Genomic DNA, 15,077 nt, shown 5'->3' with positions numbered 1-15,077 from the left:
CAACTTTAGTTTATTCAATTGACATGTACATCGTGTCTGCTGTTGATCCTGAACACACCTCCACTTCTCATCTTTGGAACTAACGCAATCCACTAATTGGGCAGGGGGAGGAGTAATAATTTTTATAATGTATAAGGTTATTACTGTACTTTTAGAGCAAGATTCTATGCCTTTGTGGATTCTATAAATAGATGATTTATAGTTTGATGAATTAAATTGCAGATTGTATTGCTTCTGATTGAAGTTCAACTCCCTAGCACTGAAGAGATGCTCCCACATCAGTGGAGCATTTCCTGCACTGCCCACAGCTGTCAATTCGTTCACGACATTCCATGAACCCAATTTAATGGCACTGCTCGGACTATTTGGATGATGATGTTATTAAAGCCCACAAAGCACAGATAGATGATGCAGGTACTTACGACCAGTGGGGTGCTAATAACTGATGCACTAAAACTGGAGAAAACAAGCACTGAAGGCAAAAGTATCATAAGTAAATCAAGCTGTTGAATAGATGTGTGTTTAGGATCCCAGAGCAAAGAAACTGAATATGTGGGAAACTAGACAATAAAAATCAACAATAAACTTCAGAGACTAAATAGAATTTTTAGAATACAGAGGTTGTTGTGAAATAGGTTTGACAAGGTTTTATTTTATCAGGATCTGGTTAATGTATGATGTCATCGCTCCAGAGAGCAACTGTAAGTAAATTGATTATCAATTCATAACTTTTTTTTAAAGACTTTATTTAAAATTTTTATAACATGAATACAATAAAGAATTACATTTAAAGAAAAATAGAAAATTTTTTTTAAAAGGTATGATTACAATATTACATCAGAAAACTACACAAAATAACCCCCCCACCCATTAATTGTAACACAATATTAATAGTCTAACTTAAAATTAGTCCAACCCTCCCCCCCAAAATAAAGAGTGATCAATTCATAACTTTATCTTAAATTTCCTTTCTTTCCCTATCTTGAAGAAGAAATGCATCAGGAGACAAAAACTGATTATCAAAGAATAAATGGAACAGAGGATGAGGATTTCTAGATGTAAAAAGTAAATAACTTTTGATCCCTTGCATGCTGACCTCCTGAGCTCATACCTTGCTCTGTTCCTTTCTTGGAAGAACCATGGCTCCTATCAGTTAATAACAGAGTTGAATTGTACACTCGGCACTTTGCGACTTGGCACCATCCAGCTCCGCCATGGCTGAACAATCGATCACAGTTTCTCTTCTTTATTCCAGTTGCCACCATTAGTTTTTATTGACTCTCACATTCTATCAATAGCAGCCCTCTAAAGGAGCCCTTTGTATTTATGAACCTTTCTGTCCTGTGTGGCTATCGCACTCTATCATTCGAATGGCCTTTCTGGCCTGAGATGGATGGCCACTCTGTCACTGCTTTCAATTCAGGCTTTAAAACCAATTACTTTCTTATTAAAGCTGGTGTGGGTCCTACAGGCAGGGCTGAGTCAGGAGCACAGACCCCTGATGGCAAGCATCTGTCACCCAGGGAACGAGATAAGTCGTTCGATGTGTCAGGGTTAATAGAAATTTAGAGCCTGAGGCAATGTCCAGACAAAGGGACTGTTGTGACTGCACTATCAGATCAACGATTTATACACATTCTATACCACTACTCTACGGCATTAAACAGTAGAAATCTCCCTCAATACTGCAATGCCAACATTGTGTGAGAAAGGTTGAGCAGAATGGACATTATAGATTCAATTTAATAAACAGATCATAGACTTCACTATTATATTAATATCTCTTGTTGACAAATATATAATTTAGCATTTTTAGTTGAATAGATCATTCATAATTTTGTTCGAATCATTGAACCTTGAGAGAGTATTTGAAAATCTATCACAATGTCACCTCCCCACGATCCATATCGCAAAACCAAATGAATGGATTGGTGAACAGATTGAAAGGAGAAATTATATCATTCAGGATTGGGAAGATGCAGAGTGAAATATTGGACAACACTGATAACTATTTCAGCAATTTTATCCAAAATGTCATTACCCGATGTGCTGAATTCCTTCTATGCCCGCTTTGAGAAAAAGGACTGAACGGTGCCTACTAGAATCCCTGAAAAGGCTGAGGACCCTGTGATATCTGTCTCTGAGGGCGATGTCAGAACATCATTCAAGAGGAACCCTCACAAGCCTCAGGTCCTGACAGCATGCCTGGAAGGGTACTGAAAATCTGTGCCAATCCACGAGGCAGAGTGTTCACTGTCAGTTTCAACCTCTCATTGTGGCAGTCAGAGGTTCCCACCTGCTTCAAAAGGGTGTCAATCATCCCAATACCCAAGAAGAGAAGTGTGAGCTGCCTCAACAACTACCGCTCAGTAGTACTGACTTCTACTGAAATGAAATGCTTTGAGAGGCTCATTGTGGCCAGAATTAACACATACCTATGCAGAGATCTGGACCCGCTCCAATTCACCTGTTGTCACAATTGCTCCATAGCAGATGCAATATTGCTGGCTCTCCACTCAGTTCTGGATCACATTGTAAACAGCAATTCATACATACGGCTACTCTTCATTGACTACAGCTCGGCCTTCAATACCATTATTCCCTCAGGGCTGGTCAAGGAGCTACAAACTCTAGGCCTCTGCAACTGGATCCTTGACTTTCTCATCAGAAGACCGCAGTCAGTATGAATTGAAAACAATGTCTCCGCCTCATTGATTATTAAAACAGGTGTACCCCAATGATGTGTGCTTAACCCAACGCTCTACTCATTATACACCTGTGACTCTATGGCCAGACACAATTCCAATGCTATCTATAAGTTTGCCAATGACACCACAGTTGTTGGCAGAATCACAAACCGCAATAGAAAGCGAACAGGAGGGAGATAGATCAGCTCGTTAAATGGTGTAACGACAACAACCTCACACTCAATGTTAGCAAAACTTAGTGCTTAGTAAGCTAAATGGACTAAAGATAGATAAGTCTCCTGGACCAGATGAGGCACACCCATGGGTTCTGAAGAAGGTGCATTTAGAGATTATGGAGGCATTGGAAATGATTTTCCAGAAATCAATAGTTTCTGGAATGGTTCTGGAGGATTGGAAGGTCACAAATGTAGTTCTGCTGTTTAACAAAGTAGGGAGGCAGAAAAAAAGGAAATTATAGGCCTATTAGTCTGACATTGGTAGTTGGAAAGTTAATTGGAGTCGATTCTCAAGGACAAGATTATGAAATACCTCGACATGTTTGGCATGATAGGTCCAAGCCAGCATGGTTTCATGAAGGGAAGATCCTGCCTGACCAACCTATTGGGATTTTTTGAGGAAATCTCAAGTAGGATTGACAAGGGAGAGGCTGTGTATTTGGATTTTCAAAAGGCCTTCGATAAGGTCCCAAATAAGAGACTTTAATAAGATAAGAGCCCATGGAATTTCAGGAAAGATATTAGATTGGATGGAGCATTGGCTGATAGGCAGAAAGCAAAGGGTGGGAATAAAGGGACCGTGTTCTGGTTGGTTGCCGGTTACTAGTGGTGTTCCGCAGGGTAGGTGTTGGGGCCACTTCTTTATACAATGTATATTGGTGATTTAGATTATGGATTGAATGGTTTTGTGGTGAAGTTTGCAGATGACACCAAGATAGGTGGTGGACTAGGAAGTGTTGAAGAAACCAAAAGGTTGCAAAGAGACCTGGACAGCTTAGGAGAGTGGGCAAACAAATGGCAGATGAGATATAATGTATGGTTGAACATTTTGGAAGAGGAAATAAAATGACAGATTATTATTTGATGGGGAGAAAATTCGAAATTCACAAGTGCAAAGGGTCTTGGCTCATGCAGGATAACCTAAAGTTTAACCACCAGGTTGGATCGGCAGCAAAGAAAGAGAATGCTATGTTGGCCTTCATTTCAAGAGAAATAGTGTATAAGAGTAAAGAGGTGTCGATGAGGTTCTAGGGAAGAACTGGTAAGATCTCATTTGGAGTACTTTATGCAGTTTTGGGCCCCTTATCTTAGAAAGGATGTAATATCATTGTAGAGAGTGCAGAGAAGATTTACCAGGATGATTCCTGGAGTGCAAGGGCTAACATATGAGGAACGTTTAGTGGCTCTTGGACTATATTCATTGGAGTACAGAAGAATGAGAGGGGACCTCATAGAAATATTTCGAAACTGAAAGGATTGGACAAAGTAGTAGTGAATACGACGTTTCTCTTGGTGGCTGAATCCAGGGCAAGAGGGCACAGTCTTAGAGTTAGAAGGTACCCATTTAAAACAGAGATGAGGAGAAATTTCTTTAGCCAGGGGATTATGGATTTGTGGAATTCGTTGCCACATATAGCTGCAGAGGCCTGATCAATGGGGGAGTTTAAGGAGGACATTGATTAGTCAGGATATCAAGCAATATGGGAAAAGGGCCAGAATTTGGAACCAGATATGAGAACAGTTTAATTCCGAGTAAATTTGAAGAACAGACATGTTGGGCTGAATGGTGCACTTATGTTCCTTTATAATGTGATCTTGTGATTGTGGACTTCATAAGGAAGTCAGTGGAACATGACCCAGTCCTCATTGAGGATTCAGTAGTGGAGAGGGTCAAGAACTTCAAATTCCTGGGTATCAACATCTCCGAGGATCTGTCCTGGAACATCTATGTTGATTTCATTACAAAGAAGGCCTGCCAGAGGCTATACTCTGTGAGGTGTCTGAGGAGACACCAAAAACTCTTGAAAACTTCTACAGGTGAATCATGGAGAGATTCTGGCTGGTTGCATCACTGCCTGGTATGGAGGTGTCTACTGTCAGGACAAGAATAAACCTCAGCGGGGTTTTAATTCAGCCTACATCACAGGCACCAGACTTCACTCAATCAAGGACATCTACATGAGGCGATGTCTTAAAAAAGCAGCCTCTATCTTCAAAGATTCCCACCGCCCAGGCCATGCACTCTTCACTCTGCTACTGTCGGAAAAAAAGGTACAGGAGTCTAAAGATGAGGACTTAATGGCACAAGGACAGTTTCTTCCCTGCTGTCATCAGATCCCTGAAAAATCAATGAACCAAAGACATTGCCTTACTCTTTGTGCACTATTATTTTTGTTTCATTTATAGCAATTTTGTAAGTTGTTTATAATACGAATGCTTGCACTATGGAGGAGGGATGGCTGGTCAATAGAGAGGGAAAGGAAAGGAGAAATGGAAAGATTGGAAAGGGGGAGGGGGAAAAAATGAGCTGGTTATCAAAAAGCAGAGAGTCCATGTTAATGCCATCTGGCTGGAGAGTGCCCAGACGGAAAATCAAGTGTTGTTCCTCCAATCTGTGGGTAGTCAAGGTGAGATAATACATAAATCCATGATCAGACATGGGAGTGTGGGAGTATGACTCAGAATTGAAATGGTTGGCTACTGGAAGGTCTCTGTTGTGGCGGACAGGGCAGAGTTGCTGAGCAAAGGGATCTCCCAGTCTGCGTCCGATTTCTCCAATTTAGAGTAGGTCACAAAGGGAGCACCTCATGCAGTAAATCAGTCCTGTGGATATACAAGTGAAGTGTTAAAACTCCTGTTTTGGTCCCTGAACCGTGGGGAGGGAGGAGGTGTGGGCATAAATGTTGCACCTCCTGTGGCCACAGGGGAAGGTGGGGAGGGTCCATCTCCAACAACACTCTTCCCTTCCTGGATCATCTCAGGAGCCAAGCTTTCCACCAACATTTACTACGAACTCTCACTCTCACAACTACCTTGACTACATTTCCTCACACCGTCCCCTGCAAGGATTCCATCCCCTTCTCTCAATTTCTCCATCTCCGCCACATCAGTTTCCAAGATGAGGTCTTCCAGATTTTCCAAAATGTCTGCCTTCTTCCACATACTTGGCTTCCCCTCCACCACTATCTACTCAGCCCACACCCTCATCTCCTCCATCTCCCACTCATCTGCCCTGGTGCCCTCTGACCCCAGACGCCACAAACATAGAATCCCTCTCATCCTCACCTACCACCCCACCAGCCTCTGCATCAAATACATTATCCGACAGAATTTCCGGTACTTACTACGGGATCCCACCACAATTTTCCTTCTTCTCCATTCTTGGCTTTCGACTCAACTTGCTTGCCTTTTCTTTCACCTCCCTCTTTCCAGTCTTTCCAGTTCTCTCCTCCTTTCTCCACTTATCATCTCCTGCCTTTGCCACCCACCCGCCCCCTATCTTTTTGTTTGGAATCCTGCCAATATTCTCTCATGCCTTGTTGAAGGGCTCAAGCCCAAAATGTCGGTTATATATCTTTACCTTTGCTACATAAAGGACACTGTTTGACCTGCTGAGTTTCTTCAACTCTTTTGGGTTTTTGTTTGTCATGAAGTGAAAGCTATATTCTTTTGTTTAGTGAAATAAGGTTCAGATCAAGAAATCTCTTCCGTTTTTGGAATTTAACAAAAAACTTCATCCAAGCAAATGGGGTGAAATTTTTTTCTCTCTTGAATAAGAAACTGTATTGGAGCAAAATCTTCTCGAATTTTTTTCAAACTGAACTCTTGGACAAAGGCTGTCCTCTGTCTCAAATCCATGGAGGCTTCAAAATAAACCTCAGCTTTTTTCACCCAGTTTCTAATCCACTCAAAATTGAGTAGCTGTGGCTCAGGTTCCAGAATCGTCTTACAAAGGAATCACGTTTTCAAAACAGAAGATTATTTTTGTAAAATTTGCAGTACTCATCTTTATTTATATAATATCTATTTTTCTCCTCCATATTTTCTGGAAGATTATTTCCCTTTAAGTCATTATCAATATCACTGGACTGAGAAGAATTTATTGTGTAATAACCCAAGCCTAATAGTTCCTCATCCCTTTCTACATCAGCTCAACTAATAGCTCTATCAGCTGCCCTGGGCTCTTCCAGGAGATAGTTAAAGTCTGCCAAAGAGTAAAGGATCAACTCCACCACAAGCAGTCTTGGTACTGGAACCTGAACTCTCAGCATGTGTTCATTTTTCTGAGCTCCTGGCACCTTGTTTTCAAAGAATAGAGGCAGATTTTTCATTTATTTATGAGAAGGTAAGCTTGCCACAGGTAGAGAAACAAAAAAAAAATCCAATTAAAATCTCGCATTTTTACTGGTGAAGATAGCAAAATTTTTAGCTCAATAGATTCCAGAAGAATGGATCAAAGCCTTTAAATCAAAACACTTCTATCTGAAATATTCCCACAGAGAAATAGTAACCAAAAGCAAAGTTCAAATACACCTTTGTTGGAAATGCTGCTATTCTTTATTGTAGGATGACTGATTCAAGCAATTGTTTTGCTTGCGATGCCACTGGCTCTGGCTGTTTTTGTTTGAAGTGCTTGCATTTTCTTTTGCTCTTGTTCTTGAAGGTAAAGGGCACATCTGACAGATAGGGAATGGCATCCTTTCCATTTCAGGCATCCAGCGTCAGTGGCAGGCTGGATATAGATCACGGGTGAAACAACTCTCCTCTCATCAAAAGTGCGAGAGCAAGTTGGTTGATCATTGTGGTAAGTGTTTTCATTAACCACACTAATTATCCTCATATTATCTCTGTTTAAGTGTGCAATATTGTGGATTGCCACCAAACTAGAGGCAGGGTTAGACTCAGGCATTATTCTAAAATGGAGTGAGGTATTGCTTAAACCCATTGTACATAAAGGAGAGCTAATGAAGAATTTCTCCCCTCCAATCTAAACAGGCTTTGAATCTAACGGCATCGGGTTTTTGCACCTTCACTAAATCTCCATATCCCCTGCTTTCCATGCCTAAAAACCCACAGAATCCCTTTGAAACGCATCTTCTCACAAACTACAAATAGAAAAGGAGGTCCTGTTGCAAGAAATGTTCCTGCTAATTTGTTGTAGTCAGCGTACGCAAAAAAACATTTTTTTTTCCTGTGACATAAATAACTGCACACTGAATGCTTGTGAATGCTCAATAAGTATAATTATTAATTACTACATTACTTTAGGGAGCTAACCTTTTGTGCGCATATTAATTTCAAATTAAGAAACAAAACACGTGTGCACGCAGTTTAGCGGGAACGATGGTTACAGAAATCTTTAGGCTCATATTCGTACTGTTGGCCTCTGAGCTTCCAATCAATTCAGCTCTAATATTTATTCTGGTTTAATTCAGATATAGAATAAACCCAATGATTTATTATTAACTCCATATTTAAAAATTGGGCTGAAAGATCATCTTTGATTTCTCATGAAGGCAGTCATAAATGCTAAATGTAATATTAATGCAATGATGATCGTAACGCAACCTTTCTTAATTCATTCATGGTGTGTGGCATCTCTGGATAGGTCAGCATTTAATGACCAGCTGTAATTGCCCTGGCAAAGATGCTTGTAAGCTGCCTTGTTGTGTAGGATGTGTAATGAAAATTGTGTTGTTGTTCAGAGAACTCCAGATCTTGTCTCAATGTATGATTGTGTATAATTTAGATGTGCTGATGTTCCCATACACTTCTGTTCCGACTCATATAGACCAAGGGTGTGGCAGGTGCAGTCACAGAAGAGAGACACTGCAACATAGTTTGAATTTGGTGCAGGCTGCAGTCAGAGTGTATAATGAAAGTTTAGGTGGGCTATTGTTGTCTTGGAAGATTTTGATTTACTTGTGTGCCACATAGAGAGTATTCTAGAACACTTTACAAATGTCTTGTAAATTATGGAAAAACTTGGAGTGTCAGGCAGTCACTTGCTACATAATATCCAAACCTCTTGTGAGCCAAATATCTAAGTGGGTGGTACAGCTCAGTTTCTGATCAATAACTCACAGATGTAAGATATACATTTTTAATTTTAATTGACTTATTTCTCTTGTTAATCTACCTACATCTATGAGATCTAGTCTTAAAACAACCAGCCACCAGAATTACCCAAATGAAGTTTACCTCTTCCCTACATCACCCTCGAAAACAACCAGCCACCAGAACCATCCCAAAGGCAGTTACCTCTTACCTACATCACCCTTGAAAACAACCAGCCACCAGAACCATCCCAAAGGCAGTTACCTCTTACCTACATCACCCTTGAAAACAACCAGCCACCAGAACCATCCCAAAGGCAGTTACCTCTTACCTAGATCACCCTCGAAAACAACCAGCCACCAGAACCATCCCAAAGGCAGTTACCTCTTACCTAGATCACCCTCGAAAACAACCAGCCACCAGAACCATCCCAAAGGCAGTTACCTCTTACCTAGATCACCCTCGAAAACAACCAGCCACCAGAACCATCCCAAAGGTAGTTACCTCTTACCTAGATCACCCTTGAAAACAACCAGCCACCAGAACCATCCCAAAGGCAGTTACCTCTTACCTAGATCACCCTCGAAAACAACCAGCCACCAGAACCATCCCAAAGGCAGTTACCTCTTACCTAGATCACCCTCGAAAACAACCAGCCACCAGAACCATCCCAAAGGCAGTTACCTCTTACCTAGATCACCCTCGAAAACAACCAGCCACCAGAACCATCCCAAAGGCAGTTACCTCTTACCTAGATCACCCTCGAAAACAACCAGCCACCAGAACCATCCCAAAGGTAGTTACCTCTTACCTAGATCACCCTCGAAAACAACCAGCCACCAGAACCATCCCAAAGGCAGTTACCTCTTACCTAGATCACCCTCGAAAACAACCAGCCACCAGAACCATCCCAAAGGCAGTTACCTCTTACCTAGATCACCCTCGAAAACAACCAGCCACCAGAACCATCCCAAAGGCAGTTACCTCTTACCTAGATCACCCTCGAAAACAACCAGCCACCAGAACCATCCCAAAGGCAGTTACCCCTTACCCAGATCACCTTCGAAAACAACCAGCCATCGGAACAGCCCAATGAAGTTTACCCCTTCCCCACATCACCCTTGTTAACATTTCTTACCCAAAATTTATTGGTAAGTAACACTGTTATCAACATTGCTGATAACAAGACTTGTGTCAGATCCCCTTCTAATTCCAGATATCCAATTTGCCTTTTTCATTAAATTAGAGGTCACTGTTCATAGTGATGAGAGTTTATTGTCAGATGCACCAAAAATAGCAGCCAATCAGGTATGCAAGATCCACAACTGCAATGGTATAACTTAGCTAACCACAATATGCCAAGAGATAATAAGAGATCTTATTAAATAAAAAAACGATAAATGTAAAAAGATAGATAAATATTCACAGTTGCAGTTAGTACAATGGTGAAGGCAGATCTTTTGGTGGACATGGAAGTTTTGATTAGGGTTAAGGAAGTTATGGGGAGATTCAAGAGTCTGACAGCTGTTGGAAAAAACCCTGTTCTTGAACCTAGAAGTGTTGGACTTCAGACCTATAAACCTCTGCCTGAAGATAGCATGGAAGGATTATGACCAGGGTGATGGGGATCCTTTATGATGTTCTCCGATCCCAGATAGTGTCTGTCTGCTGAGTATTTGCAGCACTTTCCATTTTTATCCTTTTTCATCATTGGTTTTATAACTTTTCAATTATTTTCTGCTCCATGGCTTCTTGAATTCATGTATTTAGCAATATTTCCCTCCTATGAAAAAATTCAAAAGAAAACTATTGCAGATACTGTAAATCTGAAATAAACTATATTCAGTAACTCAAGCAGCATCAGTTAAAAGGGAAATAGAATTAATTTATCATCCCAAAATATTAACCTTCTTTCACGCTCCACAGCTGATCACTAACCCGAGTATTCCAAGCCCAGGAACCTTTGTTGACCAGAAATATTTCTTCCTGCAGATTCTGCCCAACCTGCTAAATGTTTCTAGCATTTTCTATTTTAGATTTCAGCATCTGCAGCTTTTTGATTTTCTTTTGCAGTGTACTGCCAGCCATTCAGGTTTTTATTTAACACTAACAGGATACCCAGTATTCCCAGGAAATAAAACACTCAGTTGTTGACTACATTGTTCGCATTGCTTGGAGTCTTGCTTTGGTCTTGTTGTCTGCTCATGGAATGCCTGGCGGCATCAACACTGAGACAGGCTCGGCATTGTTCCTCAGTTTCCTGCTGCCTGCTCCTTGTTGGTCTGGAGTCCTGAGCACCGAGATGGCTGTATCGCTGCTGTTCAGTTTCCTGCTGCCTGCTCCTTGCATGTCTGGAAGCATCAACAGTGAGATGAGACTGATGTTCCTCTGCTGTCTCTTCCTTTCTCCTTTGTCTAACTCTACAGATTCGTGAAGAGCTTCTGCCAATGTTGTTTTGCTTTTTTGAGCCCATATTGAATTGGGTTTGGCCACTTGTTTTTATTCTGAATGTACAATGATGCAGAGCCCTGTAACTAATTGAGGTGTCCCTGGTGCAAGTTCAATTTTTTTGAACTTCATATGACTTTAAAAAGTTAAATTCAATGCGGTCATGACATTCAGCATCAAATGTTACCACAATTACAGTAAACAGGCCTAAAAAACACAGTTGAACTTCATATGATCTTAAAGATTACATTCAATGTGGTCATGACATTCAGCATCAAACAGAGCATCAGACATGCACACATATATATTAGAATTCTCATAATTTGCCCTGATGTTTGGCCTCTGCCGAGTAGCATTCTCATACCACAGAGAGACAGATTCTTTGGTCTGCCTATCTGGACTGACTGTCAAGCACCCATCTGAATTAATCCCACTTACCATCACTTGGTAGCCTTCTGTCCCATTCTAATTCATCTATCTGCCCAGATAACACCTAAAAAAGACTGTAAGATATAGGAGTAGAAGATGATCTCTTTTATTCAACTTCCCCCTCAGGGAACATGCTCCAGGTTCTAATAGAACCTGACAAATAAATTCATCCTCAGATCCCCTCTAAACCTGTTATCCCTTACCTTAAGTCAACACTCTCTGGTTTTACCCACATTTTCTTTCATCCCAAATTCAATGTTAATTTCAAGTCTTCCCAACTCTGAGAATTCAAATAACTTGCAGAACCCTATCAAAAACAATGGTCACAACCAGTCAACTCTTTATCTTTCTTTGGCTTGGCTTCGCGGACAAAGATTTATGGAGGGGGTAAAAAGTCCACGTCAGCTGCAGGCTCGTTTGTGGCTGACAAGTCCGATGCGGGACAGGCAGACACGATTGCAGCGGTTGCAAGGGAAAATTGGTTGGTTGGGGTTGGGTGTTGGGTTTTTCCTCCTTTGCCTTTTGTCAGTGAGGTGGGCTCTGCGGTCTTCTTCAAAGGAGGTTGCTGCCCGCCAAACTGTGAGGCGCCAAGATGCACGGTTTGAGGCGTTATCAGCCCACTGGCGGTGGTCAATGTGGCAGGCACCAAGAGATTTCTTTAGGCAGTCCTTGTACCTTTTCTTTGGTGCACCTCTGTCACGGTGGCCAGTGGAGAGCTCGCCATATAACACGATCTTGGGAAGGCGATGGTCCTCCATTCTGGAGACGTGACCCATCCAGCGCAGCTGGATCTTCAGCAGCGTGGACTCGATGCTGTCGACCTCTGCCATCTCGAGTACTTCGACGTTAGGGGTGTAAGCGCTCCAATGGATGTTGAGGATGGAGCGGAGACAACGCTGGTGGAAGCGTTCTAGGAGCCGTAGGTGGTGCCGGTAGAGGACCCATGATTCGGAGCCGAACAGGAGTGTGGGTATGACAACGGCTCTGTATACGCTTATCTTTGTGAGGTTTTTCAGTTGGTTGTTTTTCCGGACTCTTTATACATACATACAAAATGTAACTAACCTAAATAACATTTACACTTCCTCTCTTCTGTCAAATAAACTAATCTACAGAGACCTTTGCTCTTGTTTGTAAAGTGTTTCAAATGATCCTCAATTTGCCAAGCCAGTGGACAAATGTTTATAATTTCTAAACTCATTGTGAGGGACATAATCCACCCTCATTGACAATTAAATTTTCAAACTAAATCATGATCATTTTGACTTCCTGGATGTAAACTAGGAAAGATGCAAAGCCAACCAAATATAGAAAGAGCCAATCAGATTTCAGGACAAGAAGTTCACTGCTATGTTTTTTTAACATTGACTGGTTTATGCAAGTCACATGATCTGGCCTCCATGAGCAATTGTTGTCAATTGCCAACCATCAGTCATTCAAGTATCTGAACCACATCCGACCTCAGAAATCACTCGTTCCGGCTTGTCATCTGATTTTAATGAAACCAGAATGAGCCAAAGCTCTGAGGAATTAAAGTAAACAGACATTTAACCTCTGACCCTTACTACTTACCATCTGAGTTCAAAACAGTGTCATTCAGTCGCATCCAGTTTGGTATTTCTTTATAAGTGTAAACAGAGTCTGTAAATCATTTCAATTCATGGGAATCAGCTGTGTTAGATAGTGGTATATTGGAATATGGCAGTGAGGAAAAGAAGCCTGCAGAAATGCCCCTTATATTACTGAAACAGAAAGAAATCTCCATTCACAATAAGAAACCAACATTTTTATTCAATTAATTCTCACAATAAAAATGAGTTGGAGTGCTTTGCGAATAAATTTTATAATATAAAAGGTAATAGTGATATTTATTTAAATGTAAGACAAATAAAGCACACTAAAGACACAGCAGGGTGTTGTGAAAGACATTGTTAATAGTTTAATCGTCTGTGACTTTCATAGTTGCTCTGGGATTTAGGTTTTATTGAGACCCTTTTATTATATATTCCAGAATACAAGAACTCTGTTACATCTACTGGAAATTAGATGATGAGTAATTAGATCCATCTGCACCAAAATTCACCTCCAAATACAGAAGAGAGAAAAAAATAAAATGGTGACTGACAAACATCAAGGCATTTCAAAGACCTTTCAAGTTCACAGTACAGTGTGATAGCCAAAGGAGAGGAGCTTTTATCTCTCACTGCAGAGACTCATTTTCTGTTTAGGGTGAAAGTTTTGTTGTGCAAAATAAAATGTCACAAACTGAAATTTAGTATGATGTTTACCCTTAAATGGTAACGGCTCTTGAACATGAGACGCTGTACTGTCTGTGAGTGATTTAAGGTACTATTTGGAGCTCCTCGCTGCTATAGTGTTCTGAACTGCTCATGGTACATCAAAAACAGTTTGCCTAGATTATTTTATAGCTGTGACATAACTTTTAATCAGTGAACTACAGTCCGATGAATTAGCTATACAAATATTTCATTATCTGATTTTATTTTATTCTTCTCCAAGATATTTCAATGATCCATGCGCACGGATGACTAATTTGGACTTACAGCCTTTTATCTTTTTGAAAGCACTCTTTTCTTGAATCAAAATCAGAATTTATTGTCATGAACATGTCACAAAATCTGGTGTTTTGCAGTAGCATTGCAGTAAAAATAAAATTAAATTTAAAAACATGAAAATATACAGAGGCAAAAGAAGAGAAAGTGAGGTAGTATCTGTGGTTCATTGTCCATTCTGAAATCTGCTGGCAGAGGGGAAAAGCTGTCCTTGTGTGGCTGGGTGTTTTATCTTCAGGCTCCTGTACCTCCGTCCTGGTGGTAGGACTGTAAAGAGGGCATGGCTTAGATGGTGAGGTTCCTTGAGGATAGAGGTTGCTTTCTTAAAAAACCGCCTCTTGTAGAGGTCCTTGACGGAGTGGAGATTGATGCCTGTGATGGTGCTGGCCGAGTTCACAACCCTGTAGTTCTGTCCTTTGCATTGGCACCTCCATACCAGACAGTGATGCAACCAGTCTGAATGCTCTCCATGGTACAGCTGTCGAAATTTGCAAGAGTCTTTGGTGACTCACCAAATCTCCTCAAACTCCTCATGGTCTAGCTGCCGGCGAGCCTTCTTCATGATTGCATTGACATGGAGGCCCCAGGACAGATCTTCAGAGATGTTGACACGCAGGAACTTTGAAGTCCTTAATCCTTTCAATTGCTGACCCCTTGATGACAACTGGGTCATAACCATATAACCATAATAACCATATAACAGTTTATGGCATGGAAACAGGCCATCTCGGCCCTTCAAGTCCACGCCGGTACACTCAAACAACTCCGCTAGATCCCCCTGCCTATTCTCCGCCCATAACCCTCCAACCCCCACTTATCCATGTATATATCCAGCCTCCTCTTAAATGAAAGATTTGCCTCTGCCT

At 41.1% G+C, this 15,077-nt stretch overlaps 1 long non-coding RNA gene across 13 annotated transcripts in view; it reads left to right on the top strand.

The window, feature by feature from the left end:
* Positions 1-13,909, top strand: part of LOC138741490 (uncharacterized) — a 50,325-nt gene extending 36,416 nt beyond the window's left edge. For 6 of the 13 annotated variants that reach the window (XR_011343538.1, XR_011343537.1, XR_011343531.1 and 3 more), the window contains 3 exons: positions 661-701; positions 7,368-7,508; positions 13,650-13,909. This is a non-coding gene — a long non-coding RNA (uncharacterized lncRNA). Of the gene's footprint in view, positions 1-222; positions 415-660; positions 702-7,367; positions 7,509-13,649 lie in introns of all 13 variants that reach the window. The other 7 variants (XR_011343536.1, XR_011343534.1, XR_011343528.1 and 4 more) reach the window with 2 other exon arrangements.
* The last annotated feature ends 1,168 nt before the right edge of the window (positions 13,910-15,077 follow it).

This window comes from Narcine bancroftii, chromosome 8, assembly GCF_036971445.1.
Source record: "Narcine bancroftii isolate sNarBan1 chromosome 8, sNarBan1.hap1, whole genome shotgun sequence".
Classification (NCBI taxonomy): domain Eukaryota; kingdom Metazoa; phylum Chordata; class Chondrichthyes; order Torpediniformes; family Narcinidae; genus Narcine; species Narcine bancroftii.
This window is presented reverse-complemented; position numbering and strand designations above follow the sequence as displayed.